The sequence below is a fragment of the Electrophorus electricus genome, chromosome 6, assembly GCF_041902795.1.
Source record: "Electrophorus electricus isolate QZ-2024a chromosome 6, ASM4190279v1, whole genome shotgun sequence".
Taxonomy (NCBI): Eukaryota; Metazoa; Chordata; class Actinopteri; order Gymnotiformes; family Gymnotidae; genus Electrophorus; species Electrophorus electricus.
Genome location: NC_137502.1, coordinates 22,847,056 through 22,864,555, shown reverse-complemented (window position 1 = coordinate 22,864,555; position 17,500 = coordinate 22,847,056). Strand labels below are relative to the sequence as shown.

At 46.8% G+C, this 17,500-nt stretch overlaps 1 protein-coding gene across 3 annotated transcripts in view; it reads right to left on the bottom strand.

Moving 5' to 3' along the window:
* The window catches only part of bcl9l (bcl9 like), a 31,880-nt gene extending 17,107 nt beyond the window's left edge, over positions 1-14,773 (bottom strand). Inside the window, exon 1 of one of the 3 annotated variants that reach the window (XM_035525031.2) lies at positions 14,265-14,773. The gene's annotated coding sequence lies outside the window, so the exon portion shown is untranslated. Of the gene's footprint in view, positions 1-13,483; positions 14,228-14,264 lie in introns of those variants that run through there. The other 2 variants (XM_035525029.2, XM_035525030.2) reach the window with 2 other exon arrangements.
* Between the last annotated feature and the right edge of the window lie 2,727 nt (positions 14,774-17,500).

Here is a 17,500-nt window from a genome sequence, read left to right as displayed (position 1 = left end):
TTCCTCAACATGGGCTGTTGCCAGTGAGCTATAGTCTGTCTACAACTCCTGAACACATCACCTGACACTCTACCATCAGACACCATTTACCTGCTTACTACTTACTGCCTGGTAGCTTGTTGTCCTCATCAGGGATCAATACTCTCTCTCTCTCTCCTCACTGAGGTCTCTCTCTCTGTCTGTCTGTCTGTCTGTCTGTCTGTCTGTCGGCCGGTCTGTCTGTCTGTCTGTCTGTCTGTCTATCTATCTATCTATCTATCTATTCAGCTCTGTGCCCAAATATTAACTATGTGTGAGGGGTGACCTGAAAACGTAATGGACGATTTTCGGGGAGTACCACTGCTTTTCATCCAAAATTCTGCTGTCTCAACTTTATTACACGTTGAAACACGCTGACAAACAAAGTTGGATCCAACCAGTTTTTGCCTGTAGGGAGTGTCTAAGTATGCGTATGTGTGTTTGTGTGTGTGTGTGTGTGTGTGTGTGAGAGAGAGAGAGAGAGAGAGGAGGCAGGGGGGTGTTTGTGTGTGGGAAATGGAGTGACAGACAGAATAGTACATTTCTTTGAACAACAGAGATTCTTGCTCCGTTTTAAACGTCACCACCTGCGTGACGCCAGCAGAGGGACCACAAACTAACTGGACTCCTCCCCTCACGCAGGCATGGAGGCTCTCGTAAGGTCCCGGGGTCATTACCAGGGTCACAGCATGGGTTGGAATGGTAGTTTGAGCTCAGCCATGTCCTTCCTGATGTTTCAGGGAGGCTCTTGGAGTCAGGGTGGGACAGAACAACTCTCCAGAACGTATCCTGACGGGCCTGGACCCTTTCAGCACATCTTCGCGCTCTTCACAGTTTCGACCTTGGGATCAGGACCTGGTGCAACTGCAATGTGCTCCTGCTGAGATCCGGTTGGAGTGGTTTGGTGCCAGACACGTGAGGCCGACAGCAGGTAAATCCTGCCTCGTGGCCCCTTTGTGGTTATCTGACTCGCTCCACAGAAAAAAATAACAATAACTGACTTGGATTTCAAACAGACAGCTCCTTCTCCACAAAAGAGAACCGATTCCAGCTCAGTGCAGATGCCTGTGTAAGTGGCAGTGCCGTGGAGACGCCCGTGTAGGTGACACTGCAGTCAAGACACCAGTATAGGTGAGACCGTGTAGGTGACACTTCAGTGAAGACATTTACATTTGCATTTATGGCATTTGGCAGACGCTCTTGTCCAGAGCAATTTGCAAAAAGTGCTTTGTCATTTACTCATAGAATGTATCCGAGCCTGTACGGTAGGTTAGAGCTCGAGATACCACTTAACTAGAAAGCTGTTGAAATACAGGGATCAATGCTTATGACTAGAGCAAAACGCATCTAAGTTTGATCTCAGACAGTGATCAGTAAACAATAAACAATAAGTACTAGAGTTTCAGTTAGTCAACTTAGAAGCAGTCAACACTAGTGCAATAAACAACACCCTACAATAAGATTAAGTACAATAAGATGTCTATGTAGGTGACACTGTGTAGGTCAGACTGTGTAGGTCAGACTGTGTAGGTCAGACTGTGTAGGTCAGTCAGACCGTGTAGATGACACTGTGTAGGTGAGACTGTATATCTGAGACTGTGTAGGTGAGACTGCGTAGGTGAGTCTGTGTAAGTGAGACTGCAATGGAGGCATATATGTAAGTGACACTGCTACCACAACATCCCCAACAGAACTGGCTCTTCTTGGAAACCCAATGTTACAAATTCCCTTAATGTAGCCCAGTAAGACTGGAGCTAGGCGCACTGAGAAGACTGGCTGGACGTGAATTTCCCCTACACCACTGTCACAGTAAATCCTGTTGCGTGTTCTCTGCCAGGAGCTCCTGAATGTGATATTCAGTGCTCTTTTTTTCTTTATATTCACATGGCTTTGCTCAAAGAAGCAAGTTATGATTTTTATATATACATATATATATATATATATATATATATATATATATATATATATATATATATATATATATATATATATATATATATAGGCAATTAAGTAGAATTGCACAACTCAATGAAGAAGCTCCTTTTCTTTTAAACAGTCAGTGTTAAGGTCTCAGAAGGATTCTCACCCACATACATGCAGACATGTGTATTTTTAGAGGACCGAGTTGTATTTATAACCCCAAAGTCCCTAAGGAGCGTGCAGTGAGGGGAAAATTCAAGGCCTGCTCTCACACACACACACACACACACACACACACACACACAGAGCAGCACTTTGGAGCCAATTTTAAGACTAAAGTGTGTGACAAAAATGAATAGAATTCAATTAACAGAATTCAGCATGCACTCTCACACACACACACACACACACACACGCACACGCACACACACTTCCACAGTCAAGGCTTTAAGACACTGGCCTCAGCTTAACAAACTGCATTTGTGCACCAGTGGAAATGTAGACAGTGATGGGGGGGTGTAGCCATAACCTTCCGCTCACTCAGTCTCACTCTGTCCCCCCTACCTCTCTCTCTCACTCTCTACCCCTCTCCATAATTCTCTTACTTTCACCCCTTCTCTCACTCCCTCACTCTCTCACCCCCCCCCCTCTCTCTGGCAGGCAAGGCTGTTTGTTTCCGAAACAACATGCTCTTTGACTTTTCGCAACTTAACCTTGTCAGCGTTGCTTGGCTGCCGGCTGATTTAATTGAGTTGAAGTAGCAGTGAGATGTGGTGTGTGTTGGCAGACCTGTATTGATCCGGGGGTTGGGTGGGGGAAGGGGCCGCAGTGGACGGGGCCGTCTGGGGTGAGGGAGCGCAGGAGACAGGCCCTGGACATTTCTGGTGCAGTTAGCACTCGCCGCTGTGGCTTTCCAATGGGAGCAGAGCTGTCAAATGCAGCCTATCGTTTCAGGGCTCTGGAGCTCAAACAGTCACAGCAAGGTCACGTTATATAATCGATGTTATTCAGACCCACAACCTGGGAGGGGATCTGACCATGTTTACACACTCACTCACACACTCACACGCACACACTCATACTCACACATATCTCCCTATTTAACGCAGCAGATCAAAGGTCTGTACTGTTGTACTTATGCTTGTGTGGTGTGTTATCGCCTGAGGCGTTGACCTTTGGCCTTCTACGGAGGCGGGAGGGGCACAGCGAGGCCGCGAGCCTCATTCTTGACCAGCACAGTGCAATCCGGCCCAGAACGGGCCGGTCTGAGCAGCCATCGCGAGCTTCTGCTGAAAGACCGAAACTGGGCTTAATGTGGACCACAACAGCAAAGACCTCAAGACTGGGGGGAAAAATGATCCACACCCTACCATTCTGCTGAGTCAAAGGAGACCAGGAGAGGGAACGAGAGAGAGAGAGAAGTTGGACAGGAATCCTGTCTTGTTTGAACATGAACCTTCAGCACAAATACTCTTCCGCAGACCTAACAGACACCAGCTGATTGACTGGTACAACACGGACACACGTGCACACACACAAACATACACACACACATTGTGACTGACGCTATGGCAACGACTCTTTGGCCCATTCTGTTCTATAACATGACCTTCTCCGGAGGTGGGAGGAGCACAGTGACACCCCCCCCCCCCCATATCTCTGTGGCCCCGCCCCCTGTCTGTTCCCCTCTCAAACTCTGGCTCACTCTCTCTTGCTTACATTTCCTTCTCACGACATAAAACAGGCAATAAAACAACTCTGTCCTGAAATCTAACTCTGCCACTCCCTCTCTCCCTCCTTCCTTCTCTCTCTCCCTCCCTCTTTCTCTTTTTTCTGTATTTTGCTCTCAGCGTCTTTGCTCTGATTAGATGTCATGCATGAATGGCCTGTAAAACCCCATTCAAGCCCATTATTCACACTGCCATGTGATGCACCATCAATTAAGGAGGATGGCCCAATCACATAACAAGCAATCGTTTTGCCCCGCCCTCCAACGGTGGGGTGGAGTCTCACGTGCTGGTGACCACCTTGTCTTCCTGCATTGATAAGCGTGTCACCGTGGGTGAACGGGCGTGCAGCCAGTGCTGACGGGACGCCAGAGGTGAGGAGGTCATCCGCTGTTGACCGCTAACGTCGTGGAGGGGACTTGTGGCGAACGCTGTCACATAACCGGCACGCCAGACAGAGGAAGTGGAACTGCTGATGTCACCGAGTCAGTCAAACGCGCTCCTAGTGTGTTAGTGTCCAAATATAGGCCTTCCTGTCAGATCACCCTGATACAGTTTCACTGCAGTGAGTAGGGAGTGCTTCTCTGTCTCAAACACTTCCTTTACCGAGGCCTCCCTAAGCGTGTGCAGCTTCTTCTCACACTCTAGCCCTACATCTCACTCTCACTCTCTAGCTCTACATCTCACTCTCAAGCCCTACATCTCACTCTGTAGCCCTACATCTCACCCTCACTCTCTATAGCCCTACATCTCTCACTCTCAAGACCTATGTCTCTCTCACTTTCACTCTCTAGCCCTGTCTCACTCTCACTCTCTCTAGCCCTATATTTCTCACTCTTACATTATCATCTGTCTCTTTCTGCCTCTGTCTAGCTCACTTCCTCTACCTACCTATAACTCCTTTTCTCTCTCACACACTCACTATCTCTTTTGCTCTCAATTCAAAACGTTACATTATTGCCAAAGCAAACTGACATAAACAAGAAAGGGGGAATAGGTAGAAAGAAATGCAAGAAATCTAGAAAACAAATAATAAACAATCAACAGTACTGACTAACTGAAGGTGGGGGGGGAATCACAAATAATAAACAATCAACAGTACTGACTAACTGAAGGTGGGGGGGATCACAAATAATAAACAATCAACAGTACTGACTAACTGAAGGTGGGGGGGATCACAAATAATAAACAATCAACAGTACTGACTAACTGAAGGTGGGGGGGATCACAAATAATAAACAATCAACAGTACTGACTAACTGAAGGTGGGGGGGGATCACAAATAATAAACAATCAACAGTACTGACTAACTGAAGGTGGGGGGGGATCACAAATAATAAACAATCAACAGTACTGACTAATTGAAGGTGGGGGGGGATCACAAATAATAAACAATCAACAGTACTGACTAATTGAAGGTGGGGGGGATCAGGATGCTACGACTCTCGCTGCTCGCAATAATCCGGTATCAGGCAGTTTCTCTTTATTACCGCAGTCTAGAAAGTCAGGGCTGACACTGCAAATGTTCTTACAGAATGAGTTTCTAATTGATTCATATTTGGCACACTTGGTTAGGAAGCGAGTCTCTCCGCCGCTCCCAGGTGGCAGTGGGAGCACAGCTTGTCCTCTCTGGAACGCCACGTCTGTCTACGACGGCCGGTTTCAGTGGCCGGGCTGTTTTCACCGAGTCTGTACATGGTCAACACTCTCCTTAGCTTTTTGTGTCTTTGACTGCCGTCAGACAAGTTGCCAATAAAAAGTGGTGGTTTTAAGGCCAAACAGCATTAGTGTTTGTGTGGCGCTTTTGAGGATTTTCTCCGATATGTGACGTATTGCTAGTTTGTCGGCGGTTCTGATTCGGCCGAGGCCGCTGGTTGGGCAGCGTGCGCGGTCCTGAGGCTCTCTGGTGTGTGCGGTGTCAGTGGGGTTCAGCTCATTTGCCTCAGGGCCTGCTGGCTTAGGGGACATTCAGGCCCTGGCAGGCCAGCGCTTTAGAAAATACATACGTTTTCTCTCTCTCTCACTCAGTCTCTCGTTCACTCTCATTCTCACTCAGTCACTCTCTCGGTCATTCTCTCTCTCTCTCTGACTCTCACTCCACTCCACTCTCTCTCACTCATGCTCTCATTCACTCTCTGTTTCATTCATGCGCTCTCTCATTAACCCTCTCTGTCATGCTGTCACTCACTCACTTACTCACTCACTCACTCACTCACTCTCGCTGTCCCCCTATGTCCAGCTGGATTGCCCTTCTTGGTGTGTGTGTGTGCGTGTGTGTGTGTGTGTGTGTGTGTGTGTGTGTGGGTACGGACCTGTTCCACTCAAACCCTAAGAGGGCAGTGTGTAGCAGTTACCTCAGCTTTACCACAGTCTTAAGAAAGCCTGGCCCAGACAAACAGATGCCAACCACAGCATGGCAGTGTGTAGTGCCTGCACACGCGCATACACACATGCATACACACACTCTCTCTCTCTCTCTCTCTCTCTCTCACACACACACACACACCACAGCCTCTATTCCAGAGCATCTCTCTGACTGGGACAAAAAAAAAGGACTGAGAGAAAAAAAGGTTGCCAGCGGAGATGTTGGCTGCTCTGGAACTCGCCTAGCTTGTGTTTGCTATTTGGAACGCTCGTCTCTGTAGAAGCATCGAGTGTGTTTGCTGGCAGCTAAGGGGGGGTGGGGGGGGCAGCTCTGCAGTGCATTGTGGGACAGCACACAGGTGACAGCCAAGAAATCAGCCCATTGGGGGGTTGAGGCAGGTTGCTGTGGCAACAAAACATGACATGGGTCTGAGCAAATCCAAGCTGTGTGAATGAGGAGGCAATAATAGAGAGAGAGAGAGAGAGAGAGAGAGAGAGAGAGAGAGAGAGAGAGAGAGAGAGCAAAAAAGGTAGGCAGGCACCGGGAGATGATTTCAAAGGCATGCGAGTTTAAAATCAGTGCCCTTGCATGAAGAGTCTGATAATGTCCAAGACAGCCTAGCAGAGAATTTAAGATATTTGAACAAAAGACAGAGAAAGGGTGAGAAAAATAAAGAGAGAAAGAGAAAAATGGAGAGAGAGAGTAAGAGAGAGAGATAGCCAAAGTAAACAATCAGTAACTAGTCATGTATTAAAAAAGATGAATCTGTTAATGGCGGCATTAGACACATCCTTCTGTGTGTGGGGGGGAACACAGGCCAACAGAGTAGTACATGCACACTGCATATGTGAGTATGTGAACATATGTGTGTGCGGGATGTGAACGTGTCTGTGTGTGTGTTTGCGTGGGCGTGTGGTAGCAGTATGCTCACATCTTGGAATAGAATTTCTTGGAGCATACACCATGTGACTTTTATGAGCTGAGAGGGGGAGGGAGGGGGGGAGAGAGAGGGAGAGAGAGAGAGAGAGAGAGAGAGAGAGAGGGAGAGAGAGAGAGAGAGGGAGTGGACTACAGAGAGACAGTGCAAACAGATTGTCATGACCACAGAGCAGTAGTCAGTGTATGAGCACACTGGATGAAGCTGCATCCTCCCCCTCTCCCTCTCACCCACTCGCTCACTCCCTCTCTCTCTCTCTCTCTCTCTCTCCCTCCATCTCTGCCTCTCTCTGGGACGGGGAGGCGCTCTGCACTAGGGGGTCAAGTGCTGTACCTCTTCCAACACATTCTGGGCGGGCGTCCAACTAGGAGCAAGGAAAGAGACCAAACCGCGGCCAACCCACAGACAGGCGAGAGACGGGAGAGGTGGGCGAGACAGGCGAGAGACAGGAGAAGGAGAGAGGCGGAGTAGACAAGTGAGAGACAGAGGAGAGACACGGGAGAGACCGCAGAGACACGGGAGAGTAAAAGAGACTGGCGATAAACAGGAGAACCGGAGACATACAGAAGAACAGGCAAGAGATGGGTGAGAGGCAGGAGAAGAAGAGAGACAGGGGAGAGACAGGGGAGAGACAGCAGACCATGGCTCCAAACCCGAGAGATCCAATCTGCGGCTGCTTTCACAAACTAAACGTTAAAGTCAGGTCATACATCACATTATTTAAATATTTTATATACTGAAACACTTATTCTGAGCACTGAGACAATAAGAAGTAAGAAGTTTCAAAAAGTAGTACTTAGTTTGCAAGCTGGCTTTTGCACAGAGATTCTAAACAAAGCTTACTGCTTACAGTTAGTTAAACGGAGTGTGCGTGCGTGTGTGTGCGCGTGTGTGTGCGTGTGCGCGTGTGTATGTGTGTGCATGCACGTGCCTGTACTTTCCAGAGGGAAACAGTGAATCAGTCTGTGCATTCACAGCTCACAAAAAGAAAACTCCAGTAATTCACCAGTCTCCTCATTAACTGAAGAGCACTGTTGATTCTGGAAACTGCTCATTCTGACGACATGGTCATACCTTCTGCATTCTCAACATGCATTAACTAGATCTTATAAGTGAATATCTGCGGTTAAAGCAATTGCAATGTTCACTAAATTACTCAGAACATAGTTGACTTTCTGCTTTTAAAAATAAATATGCAAGGAAGCTCACACCATGTTCAGAACTGAGGTACATCTCCCGTCTGCTTGAAAAACTCTTTCGGATACGGTAGTAGAAGTGTGTGTGTGTGTGTGTGTGTGTGTGTGTGTGTGTGTGTGTGTGTGTGTGTGTGTGTTGTGGGGGGATGCCTTAAGGTTACCCATTTCCTATCTGGCAAACCAGGGGCTACCAGAAAGCCAGTAACATGCAATGTACCAGACAGCATGTTATATTACTTGAACAAAAGTTCAACAAAATGTTTCAAGAAGCAAAAGCAAACAAACAAAAACGTTGCATCCTGAAACTCCTATTTAGGACGGGGGTTTCTCAGACATTTCTCAGCTCAGCTAGGCGTTTCTCACTAATGTCTCAGTTCAGCTGGGCTGTTCTCGACATGTAACAAGCTGCCCGTTCGTCTGCTGCACCCCAGCAAGGGCTTCTCAGCATCCCATGACTCTTTCATAGACCTCTGCGCTTGTAACTCGTCTCTGGCTTCTCGGATCACCTGAGCTGATAAGACACGCGTTGTCGGCCAAGGCAGCGTGCGGTTGCCTGTACGCCGCGACATGGGGCCATTAACTTGGGATCAATTAAGTTACATATTGTTGGTTTCACTCCTCTGCATCTGGGCTGGGCTTTGATGCCTTGTTTTGCATTGCCACTGGAGGCTATCTTGTGAAGGATTCTATTGGCTGTCACTGTAACTCTGCCTGATAGTAATTGGCAATTATACCGTGTATGATCCACCAAAATCACATTGCGGAGCGCTCACACACACTTACACCTTTCCTGAGCAACTTACAAAAGTGCTTAGTTGTCTACTTAGAAAAGTACAAATAGGTTAGAGTCCAAAAATACCCTTAAACTGAGAGTACACACACACACACACACACACACACACACACACACGCAGAGAGACAGAGAGAGAGAGAGAGACTACACTACACTATTATAATATTATTTTTAAAAAATAACGTTAATGCATTTTTTATTCTCTTAACCAGTAAGAATCCATAAATGAAGAGATGCATATTCATGAGTGGAACTGATTTACCGATTATAGCCAAACAAGGAAAAATATTTCCCCACACACCTGCTAACGCCACCATGCTAATTTGTGGGCTCTAACACTCTTGCATTTTTAGATACATACTTTAAATTAAAATTTCATCCAGAAATGCGTAAATTCCATAAAACTGCAATATAAACGAAGTGGAAACTAATGTTAATCTCAAATCTGCTAATATAATAATCAATGGAAAAAAATCATGAGTAATTTACCTATACTTTGCTTTTCATATGTTTTGTTGTGATGAATAAGCCTGTTCCCTTGAATTCAATCGGTTAGCTAATTGCTGCCAAAATTCACAGCCAAAAAAAACAATACATAATTATATGCAAATATGCATGAAAGAAAAATATAGACGATCAAAGGACCAAAACATCTTAAAAATAACAATCGACTGCACACACTTCGTGTCCAACTGTACATTTCTTTTTAATCCGTTTTGTATCTGAATGCAAATATGTGCACACAGGAAACTTGTAGATGGTAAAAAAAAAATAATAATTGTGTGTGTATAGGTGACTAGTCTTGTGTGCAGACAGTAGGCTTGTGAGGAATTTGGGCCGCAGGTTGCCTGTATGTTAGCTAGGGCAACCAGAAAACGTTTTAAAACAACAAAAAAAAAAACAGGTAAATTACCAATTAGTTTTCACCCAGCGATCGTTCTACTTGCAAATGACGGCAATTATAAAAAGTTCTCTGGCGGTATCTCAGTTTGAGGGTATTTTTGGACTCTAACCTATTTGTACTAGCTGCAGATGCTTTTCTGAATAGACAAAGTACTTTTGTGAGCAGCTCTGGATATGAGCGTCTGCTAAATGCCTTAAATGTAAATGTTCTCACTGCTAGCTAGAGAACTATGGGGGTCTGTACGCTGGCTGCCATAACATCAAAGCGCATAAAAAGCAAAGTGCAGGTAGATTACTACATCTGTGCTTTATCTGCGATGAGGCAGTTCAAGGAACACATGAAGAAGACATGGAACTATGGAAGAAATATTCACATATTTATGTGAGTGCTTTATTTTTCTGAAACAGGCAGCCCGCTTCTTCCTTTGTACCGTATCCAAGATGGCTCCTTGGCAGTAAATTAATCATCACTTTAGAGTATACAGCAAATATGATACAGCCACACTAACACCAAGATGAGGTAAACAGACTGTAGTACTGAGGTAAGGGGTTTTTCACTTCACTGTAATAGTACAGTACTTACGCTCATAAATATGCACATTTGTCTTCTAATTAGTCGAGTATATATATAAAAAAACATTAATGTGACATTTTTTCATCATGTTACCACTCTAAAATGTAAATTGTACTCTAAAACTGTTCTAACGCGTTAAGACATTCCACACATTTTCACAACTTTCACAAGTTTCCACACATTTTTGGCACCCGTGCCTTTCCATAGCAACTCTGGGGGTTTTTCTTCGCAGTGAGGGACTGTCGTCAGTGAGCAGTGTTCTGTGTTTACTAAAGCTCCTTAGAAAACAAGCAGAAGGACCAGCCAGCACGGTCTCCATCCGCTCAGCCCCTAAACCTGGGTGACGGTGATCATTTTTCAGCGTCTTTGCCTTGTGGATAATCTAGTGGGCTATCACACTGACACATCACAGGTTTGTTAACCCAGCCCACTGGCACTAAAACAAGACGCAAGTGATTTGCGCGAGTCTTGAACAACTCTGCGAAATCTTCACTCCTGCACCTCTAAGTAACTGTCGAGTAGATAAAAGCGGATATATACACACACAGCAGGACTTCAGTAAAGGGTTCACTAAAAAACTACAGCATGTTATTTTATGCGAACATATTAACCCGAAGGTACATTGAAAACTACTCAAATCATTTATTATGTTAAGAAATTCTGTAATAATCTCCACAAAATTCTGTGCATTTTCATATTTATATCTGCTCATTTATGTCTCGGTTCCATGATTCTATCCATGTCACTCATATTGTGGTACTGAACTTTCTGACTGAGGAAAGAATGAATACCTACAAGCAAAAGGCGGCACGAAACCCAGACACACACACAAACACACACACACGCATGCAAACACAAACACCGCAGAATTCCAGATGCTGAGGCAGAAACGATGAGATGGTCCATGAGAAAAGGCAGAGCCAAACTCAGATCGACGGACAAATCAGACAACTCTTAAGTATCCGGGACTTTTCTCCACCTCTGGATTAAAGGCCTTCCCCCAATAACACACTCGGCTCTTAAACACATACAGAAGACTCTGGTGGGTGTGAAAGTGAGGGGGTGGGGGGGTCTCTCTCTTTCCTAGAGGTGCATCAGAGGAGCATACCCAACATGGCTGAGTAGTAACAAAGAGTCTCTGACGGAGCTGACTCAAAGCCAATATCACCTTACCAGGAAGAAGCACAAGCTCCTTCAGATTCACCTTCCGCGACAGCCGAAGGTCAACAACTCATTCGGAGGACACCACGACACACAATCACATAACTGAGGTGTAGACACACACACACGCACACACACACACACACACACACACACACACACACATAACTGAGGTGTAGACACGCACGGGTACACACACACACGCACACATACGCACACACGCGCACACGCGCACACACACACACACACACACACACACGTACGCACACACACACACACACACACACACTGCAGCCTTAAGGTAAAAGTCAGCTCCGTCACTGGCCACTTCATTAAACCTGCCATTTCCAGTTCTCGACTGCCCGTAAAGGAGAGCAGCATCCTGGTCATAAACGCGGGGTCAGATCAGGCCAGGCAAACATCAAGAGTTCTGTGGTCCAAGCTTCCAGTAACAGCCCCGGGGCCTGATCTATCCGGGCTTTCAGCGCGTGGTAAACCGGCATGTACACATGCACTGTGTGTGATCAGCATGGGCAGATCGCGCGCAGAGCATCAGACAGCACAGTGGTTTGACGTGAAGGAAGCGCCAAGGCAAACCAGCCCGCATCTATAGGGCAGTGCCATACACTGCAACGCTCCTGAGATGGAAAATCAAACGTGTTTGAACAGGTGGGATGTACTTTCTGCATCTTTAATGCTCTTTAATGCTTGAAAGCGCTTTGCGTCCATGCAGCGTGAGCTTTTCAGACATGCCCGGCTGTGGTAAATATTAGTCGTCGGTGTACACTGTTCAGAGCCGTAACAAAAGTGCTGTAAAGCAACATTGCAGTTCAGCTCTGGTGTGTCACTTTTCCTTGAAACTCCTGTGATACGACGCCTCGAGCTCTAACCGTGTTGCAGCTCAGTGAGATGACACATGGGGCAGGACTGTGAGTGGCACCTGATACCAGAGAGGCAGCAGTGCAAAGAGAGGCATTGTGCCTGTGAGGCAGCACTGCAGGGGAGGCAGTGTGCCTTTGAGGCAGCAGTTCAGGGGAGGCAGCAGTTCCTGTGAGGTAGCAGTGCTGGACCAGGCACTCGCAGGGCTCACAGGCCTCCGGTTCAAGTTTCAAACTCCGTGTGAGGCTATAAATAGCACAGTGGGATCTCACACTGCCAGACCTGGCTAACATGGAGGCAAGCACACCAAAGAGCAGAGCTGCACAGCCAAACTACGCTTCACACATTCCCCCCTCCACCAAGCACGGCTCTCGAACACAGACACTCCCTGCGCTGTCTGTATTTTAAATATCAAATTGTAGTCGCGCCCTCAGCTCAGCAAGTATGCACAGTTTTAAACAAATTGTGACTCTGCACACAAATAGCAGAGACATGGCCCAGCTGCAAGATGGAGAAACGTCTGCACGCGGGGTGGGGGGGGGGGTGATCTGTGAGAGGCTAAGAGGAAATGCAACAGTAGCGGCAGCTCTGACTGATCCGATCTCTGCTGCTACTCACGCACAACACCTTAACTCACATCATCACGGTTTTCAGCGGGGTGGGGGGTTGGACGGGAAACGACGAATTAGACAGGGGATACAACCGGGGGAAAAAAAGTTGTGCTGCTAGCAACTTTTACTACAACACTCTTCCGCGGCTGCATCGGGGACGAGAGCTCTTACGCTGTAGACTGCAGACAACACCGCGACATTAAACCGACACCGGCTTCTGAAAAAGAGAGCGAACTCTCGGGGGAGTGTGGTCTTATAGATGGAGCTGTACCACAGTGATCAGTCTTTAAGATAATAGCTGCACGACGTCTGGACAGGCGCCAGCGAGCAACAGCAGAAACTAACAGAGCGCAGGTCGAACGTACAAACGCAGAGAGCTGCAGCAGTATTAGCGCTTACCGTCCCGGGGCAGAAGGTCGTCGCTAACGGCGGCCCCCGAGTACAGATGACCTCTTAACCTCGATCGTGTCAGATATTATGCAGACATTACGCACGCTCCGTCCCATTAAATGCCACTCAACAGGCAACAGCTCACCGGAGGTATAACAAGTTGTGCAAAGCAAAAAAAAAAAAAAAAAAAAGATCTGCGTGCCAATTTCAACGTGATAGCGCACACGAGCAGAGCCCGTCGTGGTGTGATTTATGATTCTTTATTCCCTTACAGCGTGTGTAAGTCCTACTACAGTAATGTAGCTTTCTGGCTAACTTTCGCTACAGCGGACCAGCCTGCGCTACGGATAGCGCCGCTGCAGGCGGACTTCTTCAACCGCGCCGTTTCGCCATTTGCACGGGCTGTCGTTCTCATAAGCGAACACCGACGAGGCAGGACGACTACAGAGTCTGTGTGTCGTCCTCGGCCGTTTTACACGCTTCGCTGCGGGCCCTGCTGGTTCACTAGTCCACCGTCAGCTCATTACAGGAAAGCCGAGCTAGCCCGTGAGCTAACGTGGCTAATACGGCAGGCTTACGGTGCCATACTGTCGTTCTGCTGAGGAACGTTTCGGTAACGTTTCGCTACAGCCGCACGCCTGGGCACCGAAGCAACCGCTCGGTGTGGTTTTATTTGTCCCGCGTACACGCCGTCGGGCAGGTCAAAGCGTTACAAACAGCGACTGTTGCCACTCGGCGGACACGAACAACCCCCCGTGGTTTGCGTAAGCGGCGCGGTTAGAGCTCCTACCCCATTCCGGTGGGTCTGAGACGGAGGCCGATGTCGAGAGTGACGGCCGGTCCACATCAGCCAAAGTGGCCGTCACCGCCCGCCTGGCACCGTCGCCGCTGCGCGAGGTCCTCCGGTCCGTACGAATCCGACCGAGCGGTGGCGGTGATCAGAAACGAGACGCGCTCAGATCTGTTCGGCTCGAAGCGGAAGACGAGTCCCCGGGAAGACAGCAGATCATGACTCCGCGGTCGGAGACGGGGAAGGGCAGGACGCCGCGTGCATGTTACACGCCGTAGTCTAGGCACCACGGAACCCACGCACACGGCACGCGACTCGCGACTGCTGAAACGAGCCAGACACCCACTCCGCGCGCCGTTAGCCGAAGTCGCCACTTAACTCGCGCGCTTGTCTGGCTGCACGAGCTGCCGCGTTTACAGCCATCCGAAGCCTAAATATGAGCATGTCCTACCCTTTAACAAAACAAGCAAAAATAAATAAATAAAAACATGTTAAAAAAATAATAAAAAGAATCCTTAGACTGATTCCATATGTATTTGTTTTTGACATTGAAAATAAAAAGCAATATCTGTAACAGCAACATATAATGATGATGTAATAATAATAATAATCATGTTATTAATATTGTTATATGTCTGATTTTACACATTTATTACTGCACTGATGGATATTTATATTTTGGTTGAAATTACTAAATCTAGATGTTTGTTGTCACAAGAAATAAAAACAAAAATTACATGCACTGTTAATAGCGTCCCTCTTTTAATTATTGAAACATTTCGCTTATTTTTATTAACTAGTCTACCTATACTTGAAAATATTTTCACGTAGCCTACTCACAATTAAAACAACAGGCCTGATGCTTGATTTAATTCTCCATAAATGTCACACAAGGAATGTGGTGATAATAAAGTGAGAGAATCTGAGTGGAAGGCAATGATCTCTGAGCAGGTCTGGGATCAGTGGTAAAGAGCGTGTAGTCTCCGCCTTCATTTCACAGGGGAGCACGCCCTCTGGTGGTGAGTGCGCCCTGTGGTGGCGCGAGACACTGGAAAATCTGCAGTGTCTCTGGAGGATACGTGCTGAGCCACTGTGTGCGGTCATACTGGTTCACTACAAGACAAACATTTGTCTTGAAGTCTGGGGTGATGTGCAGGCTTAAATGTGCAAATTGTTTTCCTTACAGTCAATTATTCTCCACTTGGATTGACAACCCTATAGAAAACCTCAGAACTCAAAGGAACATTGGACCAAACCCATTTTGTGTGTGTAAATTGGGTTGTATTGTATTTGTATTGTGTGTATGTGTGTTTTAATAATGTCCTTTTCTGCAGGTGTTCATTATGACGATAAGAGCATGATGCAACACAGCGAAATTCAAGATGTACATTATCTGGTTTTAGTGAGGCTGAAATGAAAAACGATTTATGCCATCCGTTCTGCAGGGTAAGCACAGCTCGCCGTGTGCAGTAGTATTCAGTGTCTGACAACATGAGCAAAAAGCTGGGTCTGCCAACAGTGCTCTTTAAATACCCCTAACTGTGAGCAAGTTCGTCTTCCTTCAGAACCGGAGGAAGCCTTAAGTTCCTGTCACTGCAGGGACATCTGTTAAGATGTTGCTAAGGGGGAAATACATATGAGTAAAAGAAGAACTGTATGCAAAGCTGATACTTATACTTCTTTAACAGGCCAGTCTAAACAGGATCTTTAGTGTGTTTTATTGTGTTCATTAGGGAAAGTCAATCCAAGTCAGCTTAGTCCGTTATCCATGGCATCCAGATATCCGATTCATTTTCCTTGGTCTGGAAATGGCAAGATAGAGAGACATGCTAGCTGAAAGGAGGACACAGAGAGAGAGAGACGCTCACACTGAGAGGGAGAGAGTCTTGTGCACTGAAGGGGATGGCACCCAAATCACTTCCTCCTCGTACTGATCATTTTCACACCAGGAGCAGGACACAAGGCAACAGAACACCTGGGACACCTATGGAGGCTGACCTTCTCTACTAAGATCTCCCCATCTCTCTCCCTCTCTCTCTGTCTTCTCCCCCGCCTCCTCTCCTCTCTCTCTCTCTCTCTCTCTCTCTCTCTCTCTCTCTCTCTCTCTCTCTCTCTCTCTCTCTCTCTCTCTCTCCCTCCCCCTCTCCCCCTCCCTCAGCTATGGTATGCCAGCACCACCACGACATCAGTTAGGTGTGGAGACGAGAGCAGGAGAGAGGAACCTAACGGGACATGAATAGAAAGAAGACAAGACAGTGGTGGAAGGTCAAGAGAAGAGGAAGAGAGAGAGAAAAAAATAGTAGCAGGGAATGAAATGATCCTGAGGTGTGGAGAAAAAGGGAGAAAAAGAGAGAGAGAGCAGTGTTGTCATGGAAACTGGCAAGGATCTGAAGACTAAAACTAGAATGGAAATTGGTTTATCCTCAGAGAGGGTGACTGAGTTGGGTAACAAGATGAGAGACACAGAGAGAGAGAGAGAGAGAGAGAGAGAGAGAGAGAGAGAGAGAGAGAGAGAGAGGAATGATATAAAGAATGAGTGAATCTGTTGGATCTACAGCAGTTAGGGTGGCTCATCAGTCATGTATTGTATGTTTGCTACCACTGCATGATTATTCTTTGGAAATAATTTGATTACACACAAAGAAACTGCATTGCGTCCACAGGTTACTAGCATGCATTGCATCTACAGGTTACTAGCACAAGGCCGAGGCCGAGTGATTGGAAAGGGTCTGTCTCACCGAAACTGCAAATGCTCAGGACCACGACCAAGTGTAAGCAGGTAAAAGAAAGAACATCTAATTAGGCAACAAAACCCATGACTCGAGCGATTAAGAAGCACTATTAATTAGGCTTAGGTGATTGTGGACAGAGTCTGTGTGTGTGTGTATGTGCGTGCATGTGTGTGTGTGTCTAGATCATGCCTGCATGGGTGTGTGCAGTATGGCAGGATTGTTGCCTTGTTTGTCTTTCACAGATTTAATTAATCTTGTTAGAGGGGAGTCGTCCCGAGGGAGCACAGCCTTCCGCTGGCTCTGGGTTTTATATAGAAAACTACACATGCACAGAGACTAAGAGGGTCACCGTGCAGGCTGTGAGGCAGACGCTGGATCCTCCCGCCACCGTGCACCACAAACCACTCACCTTCATTCAGTGCAAGTTCATTAATAATGCATATACGAGTCTATAAGCACATCTGCAAGACTTGAAGTGTAAATGAATTAATTGTGCTTGTATTA